We start from the raw sequence: 17,501 nt of genomic DNA on the forward strand, positions 1-17,501 counted from the left end.
CTTCCATGAGTATCGATTGGAAGGGGTCTGGGAGATTACCTTTTGTGAAGTAGAATCCGCCATTGATAAATTACAACCTAATAAAGCGTCAGGTCTAGATAAGTTACCCGGGGATCTTTTCGGATGGAACCAAAAATTTGGGGTCCGTATTTGTGTGCCCTGTTTAATGCTATTTTAAAGGGTATGGACACGCCGGATACTTGGCGTGGGGCCGAGATAATCCCGATACACAAAAAAGGCTGCCCTCTTTTACCGTCCAACTATAGGCTTATTAGCCTAATAGATACTACTCAAAAACTTAAGGGACGGGTTATTCTAGATAGAGTTCAGGGCTGGATTGAGGAGAAAGAGATCCTAAGTCCCTTTCAGGCTGGCTTTAGGATGAGTATATCAACTATTGATCAGATATTCAGACTTCAGGTCTTATCCTGGAAGACGGTGATGGTAGAACGTGGAAGCCTCAACCTCATCTTTGTTGACCTGAAGTCTGCCTTCGATCTAGTCCCTAGAGAAAAGTTGTGGAAGGTACTGTATGATTATGGAATCTCACCATACCTTCTGGATGTGTTGGTGAGGTTGCACAGGGAGACCTACGCACAAGTTAGGTGCGGTAAGTATGGAGAACTGTCAGCATGCTTCCCAGTGAAACAAGGGGTTCACCAAGGCTGTGTTTTGGCACCTACTCTATTTTGTCTTTACATCAATGGGTTTATAGACCACTTACTTGTTAAAGATAATCATAGTTAGATAGATAGTTGAGTTAAAGATAGTGATGCTCCAAGGTTAGTCTTGGGGAGGGTGCCCGCATTGATGTTCGCGGACGACACTTTGTTGTTGTCCAAAACATCAACGGGCATCCAACACACTCTGGATGGCTTCGCTGATTTTTGTTTATCAAGAGGCCTGCAGATCGATTTATCTAAAACTAAATTCATGATCTTCAACCCCCCCAAGGTCTACTCGCCCAAATCCATCATTAGATGGCACTCCCCTGGAGAGAGTGAAGACTTTTGAGTATTTGGGCATCACTCTATCGGAACAGTTGGAGTCGGATACCCAATTAGCAAGGGCATCCCTAAAGTTAACCCAAACAGCGGGGGGATAATGAAAATGTACAGACTGTCCAAGTTCAAGACAGCTGCTAATATTGAAATCTATAAAGTAGAGGCTAGGGCGGCTACCGTATATGGGGCTGAACTGTGGGGGCACTGTAGGCCCGCCAACCTCATGAAGGTAGAGCACGCATTCTTGAGGAATTTGGTGGGTCTTCCACCTGTACAACCCTTGTACCCCTCAGCATGGATTTAGGGTTCTCACCCATTGAGGAGGAAGTTGCTCCAAGGCCACATATGCATTGGAGAAGGCTATGGGCAGTCCCAGAACTATCTCCCTATAGAGATGAATTTAGGAAGGTTTTGCCAATTTTGAGCAGCAAGAAAATCCCATGGCTTAGTTACATTAGGGCACTTAGTAATAGAAAAGGAAGTCCGGAGCTCTGGAAAGCACCAGATACAGCGTGCCCATCAATAACTAGGTCAGATCTGGTACGACATTATAGGCACCATAATTTGTCAACCCTCCAAGCAAGTTCGACTGCTGGTCGCTTGATAATAGAGTTTCTCCAAGTGAAAGTAGAATATAAAAAGGGAGAGTTTCTAGACATGATTTAACCGCTTGCGGCTAGGAAATTATACATGCAGTTTAGATTGGGGACTTTCATTCTTATGCCGTTTACTAGCAAATGGGACAATGAAAAGAATAATTAATGTCCAGCGTGTAAATATAAGCTAGAGTCTGAAATCCATTTCTTTTTCATCTGCCCTGCATATTATGCATCTCGCAAATGATGGGTAAATCCAATTTGTAGAAATTTGGGTTTAAGACACTGTTTTCAAGCTTTTAGGGTTTTAAAGTATGACTCCCATCCCCCTATTATTTTTGCTGTCTCGTGATTTTTGGACGGGATGTGGCACAAGTGTAGGAGTTTTTTAAAAAAATTACCTGTGGAACTGTATACTTGTCTCCTGTTAAAAGAAATTTATGAAGGGATTGACATATTTGGGTATTTGGATTTTTTTTTCTTTTTTAATAACTCAACAACTAACATCAATAACTTTTAATGAACTTTGATTCTGTTTTTATAATAGAATGGCTATAGCGTAGTTTTAACTTGGTAAAATGATTGTATACATGACTGTTTTATACTGTTCTATGTTATTTATTAACTTGATTGTTGTTTGTATGTATGTAGTAATTCTACAATGACTTACCGGTAATTGCATTACTCTGAGTCCTACTCCCTCGCTTCGCTTACTTACACAATGAGGCATCCCTGCCTCACCAGACATCCATACCCACGTGATTTATCACGTGAGGACGATAAATAGTCCCCATCCCACACACACCTCCTGTAATACCACATAGATCGAAACCATACCAAAATGTTGGCCTGGACCATTAAGGAGGGAGGGAGGGATGTAAGTAAGGGAAACGAGGGAGTAGGACTCAGAGTAATGCAATTACCGGTAAGTAATTGAAGCACTACCTCATCGTCCCTTCCTCGCTTCCCTTCCTTACACAATGAAATGTACAAAGTCAAACAGGACAACCAAAGAAGGTATGCAAAAAACAGGTGTATTAAAAAACAGAGAAAACAAAGGAAAAACCACTATTCAGGAATCATAGTGGAAAGAACCCTGTGACCAAAGACATCAGCACAGTCAACCTCCTGGCCAATCCTGTAATGAGAGGCAAAGGTCAACGGTAAAACCCAGAGGAAATGGCCACCAAAAAGAAAGTTTTGAAGAACAACAGGCGCAGAGCCACAGAAAGCAAGGGCTCAAATGGAGAGGATATCAAAGCGTCCAAGACCAGAGACAGATCCTTGGTTGGACAATGCCTCCGAGGCGTAGGAAGAACATTACCCAAACCATTAAAAAGGCAACTAACCAACCCCTCAGAATCCGAGAGATTGCCCCAAGAGCTTCTAAACACCCTAATCGCAGCCCATTGCAAACGAAGGGAAGAAACCTTTAAGCCCAAGGCAGCACCCTCCTGAAGAAACAGCATCACCTCAAACAAAGAAGAGGAAGTAGGGTCCAAACCCTTGACAAGACACCACCGACTGAAAGAACGCCAGTGCCGCAGGTACGACTTGTTGGTCGACGCGCGCCTAGGCGCCTGCAGTGTAGAGGTCAAACCAGCCGCAACCCCTTGACGCAGAAGACCTAAGCGTTCAACCTCCAAGCCGCCAAGCGCATCCGGGCCAGAACATCCTGTTGCAACGCTGAGAAGATCAAAGGGGGCGGAGACAGAGGCAGTAACCACTCCACCTCCGACCTCATCTCCACCAGTAGAGGAAACCAGGAGGCACGAGGCCAAGCCGGAGCCACCAGAATCACAGAAGCCCCCGAGGAGCAGACCCGCAGCAGGAAGCAGAGAAGAAGGGGAAAAAGAGGAAAGGCATACAAAAGCCCGCAGGGCCAAGGGCAGGAGAGAGCATCCACCACCAAGGCCGACCCCCCTGACCGCAGGAGACAAACCGGGCCACCAAGGCATTGCCCACATTCGCAAAGAGGTCCACCACCGGAACACCCCAACATATTGTCAGATCCACAAACAACTTCCGACAAAGGCAGAAATCCACAGAGGACAGAATGGCCCTGCTGAGGGCATCCGCAAGGGAATTGGACACCCCTTGAATATGGATCGCCAAGAACGCCAACAGAGGAGATTCCGCCCAAACAAACAACCGCCTCGCCATTAGGGCCAGAGAAGAGGACCTGGTTCCCCCCTGTCTGTTCACGTAAGCCATGGCAGTGAAGTTGTCCGTCCTGATCAGGACAACGCAACCCTGCAGAAACCGGGAGAAGGCCAACAGAGCCAAACGGACCGCCACCAACTCCCTCCAGTTCGATGACATCCTGCTCTGAGAGGGAGACCAGAAGCCCCTGGACCAATGAACCCCCAGCCAGGCCCCCCACCCCGAGAGGCTGGCATCTGTGGTCACCACAACCGGAGCCGGAGGAGAGAGAGAGACACCCTTCAGCAGATGACCTTGAACCAGCCACCAACCCAGAGCCGTCTTGATCTGAGGGGAAACCGGGATCGGAGAAGAGAGGGGAAGGCAATGGGGATACCAGTGCCCCAGAACATGAGCCATCAGTGTGTGTAAATGAAACCTGGCCCATGGAATAAGAAAAACCGTGGCCGCCATATCCCCCTGAACCTGGAGCCAACGAGCTCCCACCTGCACCGGTTTGGACAGAAGAGATAGGATGTGAGAATGAATCTTGGCCACCCGAGCCTCGGGCAGAGTGACCACCCCTAAATCCAACCGAAACCGGGCCCCAATGAAGAGACGATCTTGGGATGGAACAAGGAACGACTTTCCCAGAATTGACAAGAAATCTGTGCTCCCTCAAAATGGCCACAACCATATCCATGTGATTGAGAGTCAACTGGAAAGAGGGAGCATGAATCAACCAATCGTCCAGATAAGGATGAAGAAATATCCCTTGACAGTGGACCAGGGCCACAAAAGGAGCCAAAAGCTTGGTGAAGACCCGAGGAGCGGACTTCAGCCTGAATGGCAAAACCGCAAACTGGATGTGAAAGTTGCCAACCGCAAAATTAAGAAACTGCTGATGAGTCTGAGCCACTGGAGCGTGAAGGTAGGCGTCCTATAAATCAATGGATGTCATGAAGTCACGAACTCCCACCAACGGGATGATGGACTGCAAGGTCACCATTTAGAAGTGAACGGTCTGAACCCAACCATTCACCCTTTTTAGGTCCAGAATCCGGAATCCCCCTGACACCTTCTGGACCAGAAACAAAATGGAATAACATCCTTGCCCCCGCTGTGCCAGAGGGACAAGAACGATCGCCTTCTTTGACTAAAGATCCCGAACCCCCTCCAGAAGAGCCTCCCTCCTGGCCGGAGACCTGGGGATAGGAGTAAGGATGGTGCCCCAGCCGGGTGGAATGGTGACAAAGTCGATGAGATAACCTATCCGGATAATAGTCAATGGCCAGAGATCTCTTACATCCAGCCGCCAAGCTTCCAGGAAAGACAACATCCTCCCGCCCACAGGACTTGCGTCTGAAACACAGTCGACGTCAGGAATTCCTCTTGAAGGCATCCGCCGGAGTCTTGGGACCAGCCAAGGTAGAAGACTTCTTGGGCCGGAACTGGCACTGACGAGCAGAAAAGTTTTTAGAGGACTGCCGGGAAGACTAAAATGACGAAGAGGAGGACAGAACCGGATTCCAGAAACTGCGTGAACCAGAGGCAGATGTCTTGCTCTTGTAAGGCAGTGCATGCTTACGATCCTTGAAAGCCTTAGTGATCATACTCTACAGCTGGTCATCAAGGAGTATCTTGCCATCAAAGGGGATCTTGAGGAGCGAGGACTTCTCTGAAGAATCAGCTTTCCAGTCACGCATCCACAAATTCCGACGAGCCAAAACCCAAGAGACAGCGGCCATGGCCGAAGACCGAAGCACATCCGAAGAGACGTCAGCCAAGAGCTTAGCCTGCTGTTCCAAGTGGACAAGCAAGCCAGAGCAGTCCGTCTCCTCCTTCCCAGCTTCCCAAAGTCAGACACCAAGGATTGCGCCACATACGCAGAGTAAACGCCAGCTCGCAAAGACAAATTCCCAGCGGAAAAGGCCTTCTTCAGCGCACCATCCACCTTCTTATCAGTGGCATCAGTTCTTCTGGATTGATAGACGTACGACCAATCAGAGTGGCCAACATGGCATACACCTTTATAGTGAGGAAGAGAGACCTCCCCCTCCTCCAGGGAATAACGTTTCTGTAAAAAGCGAGGAACAGAGGAGTGCTCCAGGTCCCGCCACTCCCCCGAAATCAAGTCCTTGATGCGTCCATGAAAGGGCATAGCGAGCACCGGAGGCTTAACATATTGTGGAAAGATGTCATTGGACCCCACCGGAGCAGAAAAAGGAGAAAACCCCAAGTTCTCCCTAATGTGTTGTAGAATTGCAGGCACCTAATCCCTACGCACAAACTTCCCCAAAGAGGTAGAAGGCTTGGCAGTGTCCGAAGAAGAAGAGTCCTCAGAGGGAGAGTCCACCGGACCCACCGCAGCACGAGAAGACCTGCACTTTGCAGGAACCCTGCTTTCCAGAGCACGAGTCACATCAGCCTCAATCATGGCCTGCACTTCAGAAGCAGACAGGAGGGCTGAAGAATCCTCCGGACCCTGGGACCTCGTCCGACGAGCCAGGACAGGCATCTCATCATCAGAAGAGGAGGACAAAACACGTAAGCGCTTGGAGGTCCGCTTAGCCATAATGAAAATGGTCAGAGAAGCACAGCAGAGACAAGCCTTAAATAAGGAGTAGCCCAGAAACCGACCAATAGACATAAAAGACTGGGAGGTAACCAATGAAAGTGCAAGAAAATGAAAAACCAATCAGTAAATAACAAAAAAGGAATAAAAATGACCTCTCACGAGGCCCCTACTGTAATGGAGCATTAAAAACAGCCAGCCGAGGATCACCTGCACACCCGACAGCCGCCGTCTCCCATTCCGGGCTCCAGAACTGGAACTACAGCCCCAGCCACTCAGGGGCGGTGACTTCATCACCCGGAACCTGTCCGCCCAGCCGCCGAAAAGTGCACCGCTACCCCTGCAACGCGGTGAGGAAGGGTTGCATACTCCAGGCTACCACCGACAGACCCAGCAGGCAGCCTAAAGCGAGGGCGAAGCCCTCAGAACGTAAAGAATGACCTCACCCCCGCAAAACTACCAGCGCGTGGGACGCACGTCTCATAATGGTGAGACAAGAAAAAAAACAGGAGGTGTGTGGGGGCTGGGGACTATTTATAGTCCTCACGTGATAAATCACGTGGGTATGGGTGTAAGGAAGGGAAGCGTGGGACGGACGATGAGGTAATGTGCTTTTAGGGTCCGATGTGACCGAAATAAAGTTATTGAATGGAATATTAAATTAATTAGGTTCAGTGTCCAGCGCCTACCCCCAATTTAATTTAGACTGGAGTGGGAATAGACAATTAATTAGGGTCAGTGTCCAGCACCTACCTCAATTTAATTTAGACTGGAGTTGGAATAGTAAAATAATTTAAGTCAGTATCCAGCAACTACACCAATTTAATTTAGACTGGAGTGGGAATAGTAAATTCATTAAGGTTAGTGTTTAGTATCTATTATAATTAAATATACAATTGAAAAATATATTAAGTATTTTATGTTTAAGTTGAATTAAGTTGTAAGTAAAATGTAACTTATTCAGTCTTAAATATAATCTCATAACATTTTTATGATAATTATTATTGAAATAAATATATGTATTGTGTATTTTATCATATTTAGATTATATATATATATTAATTATAAGAACAGCAATTTTTGAATACATTTAAAGTGATAGCAATGTATATGTAGTAAAGAACAATTGAGATATTTTATTTTCAAACATTTTATTATATTACATAATAGAGTTCATAAGTGAATCAAAATAGTATTTTTAATTAAACAGTAGAAATATAATCACAAAATATAAGTATTCGGAGCAGTATGTTTTTATTTATACAAATCTATTTTTATTAGTATGTATGTTGCAAAAAGTATGTTATAGGTAAAAGAAAATGATATAGTGAATACAAATATACATTTTGCATTTGCATATATTTTGTTCATATACTTTGATGCATTTTTATTTTTTCATTTGACATCTTGTTAATTATTACATTTTTGTTTAAAATGTTAACAAAAATTGGTAAATATTTTTAACATAATATACTGTAATTATTTAAAATAAAGTTTGTACAAAAAACACATTGTTCAAAATTATAATATAAAGTACATTAATTTATATTATTAACTTTAATAATGGATTATTAATATTAATAATTATTACACGATAACATCTCTTTTGTAAAATTAATACATTGATTTTGTAATTTTTGAACATACATATTTTTTAATTATAATATTAAATATTATTATGTCATAATATGTAACATAATTTTACAATATATGAGACACATACAATATTTTTTAAATATAAGACACAATTTAAAAAAAATTGTCATAATGTTGTTTTAATTTATAAATTGTTATTTAATGTTAAATAAATTAATAACTCATTTATTTAAGATTGTTATTGTTGACATCTTTATTTGGGTCTTTAATTTAGTAACAGCTCGTCTTTTTGGGTTATTTGGGAAGAAAGAAGCTCGCAGTTGGGAGCTGTTTCACTTCTGAGAAGGTAAGAGTAATTTTCTTTTAAATTGAACAACTTTAAGTGTGTTTAGGGTGTCTGGGGTTACGTTTTGAAAGGTTTCATTTTTGGAGTGGTTTATTTAGGTTGTAGTTTTTTATCGTTGTATTTTGTATTTCAAGCCTAGTTAGAATATTTGTGTTTGTATTTATTTACTTCAATATTGAGCCAATTATGTATGTAACGGTCTTTTAAAGTGTATTATTTGTACTTTTGTGTGGGTGGGAATGTTTATGTTTCTATTTCAGGTTTTTGGAGGAATTCTTTTCCTTTTACAGACTCTTGCGTTTTTTTTTTTAAAGGAAGTGTATTTTAGTTATATCAACTAATATGTCTTTTACACTTTGTTTATTATTCGGGTTTCCTGTAGCGTTTTTTAATCTTTTTTCAACTTTTTCAGGTTTTTTGTGGTTTTTGGATTAACCATTTTTTCTGGATGTACGAGTTCTTGGCACAGTTGTATTTTTTCATTTTCTTGGGGTCTATTTTTAGATATTATGGATTTATAACTACCAGGATTATTTTGGAGGAGATGGAATTTCGGATTACAGTAGTGAAAAAGGTAAGTCTTTCTAATTATATTTTATGGTGGGAGGGAAGTTATGTTATTTTTATATTGTACTTGTCTTGTTGTTTTGTTGTGTAAATATTTTGTCTATATATATATTTTAAAAAAATTATAGATATTAGACAAAATAATTATTTTGTTTATTAAAGAAAAACGATTTCTTTTTATTCAAAAAATATTTAGGCTGTTCCTGAATAAAAATGGTTTCTTAGTTTAGATTAGAGTTTTTGCTATCATTTTTAAGTACTGTAGGCCTCTTGTTGAAGGATAAAGTTCTACTTGTTGTTGTGGATAAAGATACATTTGGGCAGTTTGTCGAGATAATTTAGGTTTTAATTGTATGACAGATTGTTAAATTCCTAATTCTTGGAAACTTTGTTCCTTTTGTATTGCCATTAAGAAATTGTGTAGGGTAGGAGTTGTTCGTCCAGTGGAAGCTAGGAAGGCATTATGCCAACCTTCCACTGCATTGTTTGTTTTGGCTTCTTGGTTTAGTGTTGGTAGATATACATTCCACCAAGGAGTTTGGAATTTAGATTGGCGTCTATGGCCTGTATGTACAATCTCCCCACCCAGGTATCCTCAAAATAATCTAGAAGGGGAGCTGATTTTTGTTCATTTTGGTTGTAGAATGGACTTTCTAATAATATGTTATAGTGCTCAGCCACATCTGTGACTGGCACATAGGCCAGGGCTATTAAGTGTTCTATTTGATATGCAAATGTAATATTTGTTGCATATTCCACACTTGGGGCCCCATTAGGATGGCGGTCGGAAAACCACCCCGACCGCCACAGACGCGGGAAACAACAGTCCGCCGAGACCATGGATAAACCGGCTGTCAAATTAGGATCACCTGCCAAAAAAGACCGACCGCGGTGGTAGCGGGTTAAGAAAAACTGCCCGACGCAGGCGGTGAAGATCAAAAAACGACTGCGGTGGTTGGAAACGTAACGGAAAAGCAACAACCATCCGCAAGCATAGCGGAGACACCGCACGAGAAATTAATAAATCCCTGATGGTCCCACAGTACGATACGCTGTTTCTGACCGCCGCGGTGACACACTGGAATAAATGGGCGAACCAGCAGAAGAGCTGCAGCAGAAGAGCTGCAGCAGAGCCACCGCAGCTGACGATCCTCACAAAACATGGCGGGCAATGCAAAAACACCACAACAAAGGCAAACATTGCACAAAAAAGTAGCCATGCCCCCCAATACACCAAACACATCCCAATGAAACTAATAAATGCCAAACAAGAACATACAATTTCCAGGACAACTCCCACAACACACCTGACATCAAAACACCATTGGGACACACCCACATAGCTGAGTATAAAACCCGCCCCTTCACTGACCGCAATCCTTTGCAACACTCCAGAAGAGAAGGGCATACACCAGACCTGACAGGAGAGTCAAGAGAATGCAGCACACACACCACCACCACCACCACCATCACACCAGCACCATCAATCCCCCAGCACATAACACACCTCATACACAAACTCCACACCCACCAACCACACTCTTGCACATATAAATACTTTGCACATTACACACCATGGCATCACATAAAATGCCCAAAGTCACAGAGAGTGAGTTGACAGTCATGGTAAATGAGATAGTCAGAGTGGAACCACAACTGTTTGGTAGCCTGGTCCAACAGACACCATTAGCCACAAGGACACAAATGTGGCAAAGGATAGTCCAAAGGGACAATGCAATAGGGAAAACCCCACGATCCAAGAAGGAGATCATGAAGAAGTGGCATGATCTCAAGAGGGTTGTCAAAGAGAGGAGAAGCAAGAACAGGGAGCTGGCTGACAGGACTGGCGGTGGCCCTTCCATTCCACCTAAAACATTCACACCATGGGAGGAGAAGGTGTTTGCCATACTGCATCCTGAGAGTCTCACAGGAGTATTCTAGGGAGTGGAGGCTGGTAAGTACAAACAAATGTTAACCAACACACTGATATGTACTTTCTTGCACAACCCAAAAACCATTGCATTGTTCACCTTTACCTAACAGGTAGGTAGTCATCTAGCCTAGGAGGTCTGTGTAGGGAAGGGAGGCCTGTATCACTACTCCCTCCATACCCCCTGTCCCACCCATAAGCAGGATGTAGCACTCAATCCCACCCAGAAGCACTTGGGAGCCATTACATCACCCTCACCAAACGTACAGGTAGGTAGCCATCTTCACAAGCAGTGTGTTTGTGGGTGGGAGGCCTGCACTAATACTCCCACCATGCTCCCTGTCCAACCCCCTAAGCAGGATGTAGCACTCCACCCCACCCAGAAGCACTTGGAAGCCATTGCATTGTTCACCTTCAGCTAATAGGTATGTAGCCATCTTGCCTGGGAGGTCTGTGTGGGGGAGGGAGGCCTGTACCACTACTCACACCATGCCCCCTGTCACACACCCCAGCAGGATACATCACTCCCTCACCCAGAAGCAGTTTGCAGCCATTGCATTGTTCACCTTCACCTAACAGTTAGGCAGCCATCTTGCCTCAGATGCCTGTTTGGGGGAGGGAGGCCTGTACCTCAACTCCCACCATGCCCCCTGTCCCACACCCCAGCAGGATGGATCAATCCCTCTCCCAGAAGCAGTTTGCAGCCATTGCATTGTTCACCTTCACCTAACAGGTAGGTAGTCATCTTTCCTGGGAGGCCTGTTTGGGGGAGTGAGACCTGTACCACAACTCCCACCATGCCCCCTGTCCCACACCCCAGCAGGTTGGATCCCTCCCTCCCACCCAGAAGCATGTGTCCGCCATTGCATTGTTCACCCTCACCTAACAGGTAGGTAGCCATCTTCACAGGGAGACCTGTTTGGAGGTGGGAGGCCTGTACCACTACACCCACCATGCCCCCTGTCCCACACCCTAGCAGGATGGATCAATCCCTCACCCAGAAGCAGTTTGCAGCCATTGCATTGTTCACCTTCACCTAACAGGTAGGTAGTCATCTTTCCTGGGAGGCCTGTTTGGGGGAGTGAGACCTGTACCACAACTCCCACCATGCCCACTGTCCCACACCCCAGCAGGTTGGAACCCTCCCTCCTACCCAGAAGCATGTGTCCACTGTTGCATTGTTCACCCTCACCTAACAGGTAGGTAGCCATCTTCACAGGGAGACCTGTGTGGGGGTGGGAGGCCTGTACCACAACTCCCACCACGCCCCCTGTCCCACACCCCAGCAGGATGGAGCCCTCCCTCCCACCCAGAGGCATGTGTCAGCCATTGCATTGTTCACCCTCACTTAACAGGTAGGTAGCCATCTTGCCTGGGAGGCCTGTTTGGGGGGGAGGCCTGTACCACAACTCCCACCATGCCCCCTGTCCCACACCCCAACAGGATGGAGCACTCCCTCCCTCCAGAAGCATGTGTCAGCCATTGCATTGTTCTCCCTCACCCAACAGTCAGGTAGCCATCTTGCCTTGGAGGCCTGTTTGGGGGAGGAGGGCCTGTACCACAACTCCTGCCATACCCCCTGTCACACACCCCAGCAGGATGGAACACTCCCCCCCCCACAGAAGCACTTGGAAGCCATTGCATTGTTCACCTTCACCTAACAGGTAGGTAGCCATCTTGACTGGGAGGCCTGTTTGGGGTAGGGAGGCCTGCACCACTACTCCCACCATGCCCCCTGTCCCACCCCTAAGAAGGATGGATCACTCCCTCCCACCAACAAGCATGTGGTAGCCATTGCATTGTTCTGCTTCACCTAACAGGTAGGTAGCATGTACGTGCACCTGCACATCTGTCACTAATGAAATGGTGCAATGTGCCAACATCAGCCCTCTCCATGCACAAATATGCACACCGACCCTGCTTGACATACACAGTCTACACACAGGTAAGCAAAGGGAAAGGTCACAGATAACAAACAGTCACACACCAATGGACATGCACAAGGAAGACTGTGCAAAACCAAGCACATCACATACTGATGAGTGCATTGCCATGTTGCCCAATCAGCAAGGAGCATGTAAAATCACAGGAAGCATGTGTGGGCTCATAAATACAAATGTGTACATTACAGGGAAAAGTTATGCAGTACAACACAATGGCCACTCGATGGCCAGATCTGACGTCAGCCAGGGCATACCAATCTACATTGTGAGAACCATTAAAATCATTTGTGCTGGTCCCTATATGGCAACTGGTCCCTGTGAACATGATCACAGCAAGATTTGCATGCAATGCATCGACATATGACTACATGTACGAGTAATGTATGTACCTCTGCATCATGTCATGAGGCACAGTATTGAACATAGCAAAAGATGTGAATATCAGTCAATTGTGTACTGTACAGACACTGGATGACAAACAGCTAACAGAATTTTTGTTGAGTGCACTACACTGACCATTCCTCATCTAATCCACAGGTGACCAAGAACTCACTGCTGAGGACAACATCAATGACCAGAAGAGCCAGTCTCCACCCCCAGTACATGGACTCTCGGATGTAGACTCCCAGGATTTTCAGGACAATAAGCTCGAGGCCGACCCATCTGGTGTGCCAGGGAACACCCGGTCCCAGGACCCCATCCTCCCCACCACCACGTCTGATGCAACAACAACAGTACAGCAGACCCCTGCTGTTACGGCCTGTGCGTCCACCGCCAACCACCACCACCACTGCCACCTGCAACACCCTCCCTGTCCCAGGTGATGACCAGCCCACAGGAACAACAGTGGACGGCAGGGAGAGTGTGCGTGGACCCACAGTGGCGACGCAACAGGTCGGTGGCAACAGGGCAGAAGGGAGGGCCAGGGTCAATCCCAGACATCAGGAGGTTGGGACCCCATTCCTGGACCACTTCATCAGAGTCATCAGGCCTACAAACAGGTCCAGGGACAAAGTGGCTTGTCTGATGAACTCTTACACAAGCTCATCCTGCTGATGAGGTCCATCAACACCAGCATTAGTCAAATGGTGTACCTCATGGGCCAGCAAGTTACGGTACTGAGGGGCAGGCCTGCGTTCCAACCAACACCTCCACCCCCTCAGGTGTGCTGCAGGATGACAGTTAACCATCCTCCCCTGTGGCCACTTAGAGGGGTGAGTCCTCAGACGTCGCTGCCACCACAGCAGGGCCAGCCCCAGCGAAATGACCAATGGGCCGTCCAAAGAAGAGCCTGGGAGTCTGTGGAGGCAAAGCACCAGCCAAACGCCAGTCACGGATCCAGCCCTCATGGCAACCCTCTTCCCCACTGCATTGACTGTTTGGACTGTCCTTCCCCACACTGCCTTGGGAATGGCACCTGTCTGTTGGACTGGGTCACCACATCGATGTGGTGACCACTCATTCATCTCATTCACCATGACTGTCACCTCACTGCTCCATTACCATCTTCATGTTTATCTGCCCGCCCCCTCAAATGTCAACTTAGTAAATAAAACACCTTACACACCTTCATTGTGTCAGCATTGTCTTTAGTGCAAGATTTAGTCTTCAAGATGTCCATAATATATCAGAAAGATGTACTGTATGTAGGAATGGATACATTTGAGGCACCTAGGGAAACACAACGGAACAACATTCACTGGTGTGAGTGTGGCATCACAAACATTACACTACATAAACCATCTACATAACCCAACATGCAGCTGACACAATGGGCAACAAGTGTCAACAAACATGTCTCGTATACGTTCACAGATTACATGTCACTTTCACACATTCATATACAGGCGACTTTACATCTGGCTGTCTGTACCATTTGCACATAAGCCTTCACGACAACAGCAATCACACCCAGACAATATACATGTTGTACTTTGTCACCCACCTTCAAGTGAAGTAGCAGGTGATGAGCTGTTGACGTATGTCAACTCCTTCCTCCTTTCCACTGTCCTCATCACTGGACTCAGGTTCTTGTGCAGGCGGGGGCCTTGGGTCCTAATCATCATCCAGGAGCAGGGGAATCTGCTTGTGATTGGCCAGGTTGTGGTGCATGCAGCATGCCGCTACAATCTTACACACCTTCCCAGGTGTGTATGACAGTGCACCTCTACTTTTATCAAGGCAGCGGAAATGTGACATGAGCAGGCCAAAAGTACGCTCAACCACATGACGTGTCCTGCCATAGGCCTCATTGTATCTGATATCAGCCGAGGTCCTGGGATTACGCGGTGGGCTCAGCAGCCATGGAAGACTGGGATATGCAGAGTCACCTAGGAATAACAAACACACATCGCAATGTTGCACAGGCAGAGGGCAGCAAGTCACACACCCAGCACGCCATATGACTAGGCATACTCACCCACAATCCAAGCACGCTCGGGAAGCAGATTAGCCATCAGCCTGGGCGCAATGCTGTTCCTCAGGATGTAGGAGTCATAAGCTGAGCCGGGGAATCTGGCACTCACATGCGAGATGGTCATATCGGCCAGGCACACCACCTGCACATTGATCTAGTTATAATATTTTCTATTACGGAAAATGTGCTCACTCGCATGTGGTGGCACAAGACCGACATGTGTGCAATCAATGGCCCCAACAACATGGGGGATGTGCCCAAGGGGATAGAAGTCTCCCTTCTCACCTGCCAATTCTTCTCCCCAGGGGAAATGTATGTATCTGTCCTTGTAGATCAGCATGGCTGCAAGAACATCCGGCAGTACCATGCTGAACATGGGTTGAGACATCCCAGCAGTGCTGGCCAAGGTCTCCTTAAAGGATCCAGTGGCAAATAAATGGAAGGCTGCCATCACCTTGTAAGTTGGTGTGAAAGCTGTTGGGTAGTGGAGACGAGGCTGCAGGTGGGGCTCCAACAGATCACAAAGGGTCTTCAGGGTGGCTCTGTCGAGACGGAACTGGCGAATGATCGCTATATCCTCCATGTCCTCCAGCAGTGTCAAGTGACATATCAGATTTGGCCTCCTCCTAGTTGGGATGAAATTGGACACATGTCAATGACATCCATCATGAGATGGCCACAGCATATCACGTTCAGGATGAAACAGAATGAAAACACACTGACCTGAGGAATGTGTGACACACCATGTTACATGGGTGTACCTTTGAGCCACACAGAGGGCACACCTCTCCATTTACAATACACCAGTGCGTAAAACACCAAATAGGTCAATGTGAATGCACATATTTTCAAAGCCACATTCCACATGTACACACCTGGGAACGTGTCATTCAGCCATTGTGCAACAAATCCAAACAACTGTATCATACTCATCTGCTGTACCTGTCACACCTTATTGCATCATTCAAACTTGGCACACATCTGCAACACAATGATCACAGTTGGCGGTGAATTGACAATAGTGTGTGTGAGCACACAGATAAGCACAAGTAAGTAACAACATCATACAGTGAGAAAAGCCTTGCCGAGGTCATCACTGCCCCACAACACATTCATATGTGTACATATTGTAGAATCCTCTACAACACTGTCCTACCTCACTAACCATCTAATGCATTTGTGACATGTTAGGGACTACAGACCAATGTACGTCACACATACACAACCATAGCCCATGTAGGCACCTGTGGTGTCAATGGAACATTGACATTGTGTGCAAGATGATGTGCACTTCACCATGTGGCCACTGTGCACTGTTGAAGTGTTCCTGATGCTCATTGACTTTGTATGTGCCACTAATTGCGGTAGGTACCCCCTGGCCCCGGCGGTGGGTCACCAGCCCCACCCCTTCATACAAGTGGGGTAGTCATGGAGTCATGTTGTGGGCATGCTCCGCACTCCTACTCGCGGTCGCTACCACCTGGCCCCAGCGGTGTGTCACCAGCAACACCCCTAACATGAGTGCAGTAGTCATTGGCATGGAGACATGCCCAAATGGCAGTGAGCATGCTCTACCACCCTACTCCCGTTAGCTACCGCCTGGCCCCGGTGTTGTGTCACCAGCACTACCCCTATCACGAGTGCGATAGTCATTGGCATTTAGACATGCCCAAATGGCGGTGGGCATGCTCCGCCACCCTACTCGTGGTAGCTACCACCTGACCCCGGCAGTGTGTCACCAGCACCACCCCTTACACCAGCGTGGTAGTCATTGGCATGGAGACATGGGAAGATGGCGGTGGGCATACTCCGCCACCCTACTCGTGGTAGCTACTCGTGGTAGCTACTGCCTGGCCCCAGCAGTGTGTCACCACAATGGTGCATTGCCTACAGCCAATGGGAGCGATAAGTGCGGTGGCATGATGCAATTTTGAAGATCGTGGTAGGCGTGCTCCGCTACCGTGGAGGTGGTCATTGAATGCTTTTGAAAGATGCACCATTGCGGTAGGGCACCCCGGGCCCCTACGGTGCATCACCGCCATAGAGCACTGCCTCCAGCCAATGGGAGCGATGATTGCAGTGGTATGATGCAATTTTGAAGATCGCGATAGGCGTGCTCCGCCACTGCGGAGGCGGACATTGGATGCTTTTGAAAGATGCAGCATCGCGGTAGCACACCCCGGTCGCCTGCGGTGCATCACTGCCATGGAGCATTCCCTACAGCCAATGGAAGCGGTAGGCGTGCTTCGCCACCGCAGAGGCAGTCATTGTATGCTTTAGAAAGAGGCAGACGTGGACAACCAATTGTTGCAGCTTGGCACCTTAAAAACGACCCCAGGGGGCTATAAATGTGTGGGAGTGAGCCTCACATTTCCACTGCTCACAG

The sequence above is a fragment of the Lissotriton vulgaris genome, chromosome 3_1 (assembly GCF_964263255.1).
Source record: "Lissotriton vulgaris chromosome 3_1, aLisVul1.2, whole genome shotgun sequence".
NCBI classification, from domain to species: domain Eukaryota; kingdom Metazoa; phylum Chordata; class Amphibia; order Caudata; family Salamandridae; genus Lissotriton; species Lissotriton vulgaris.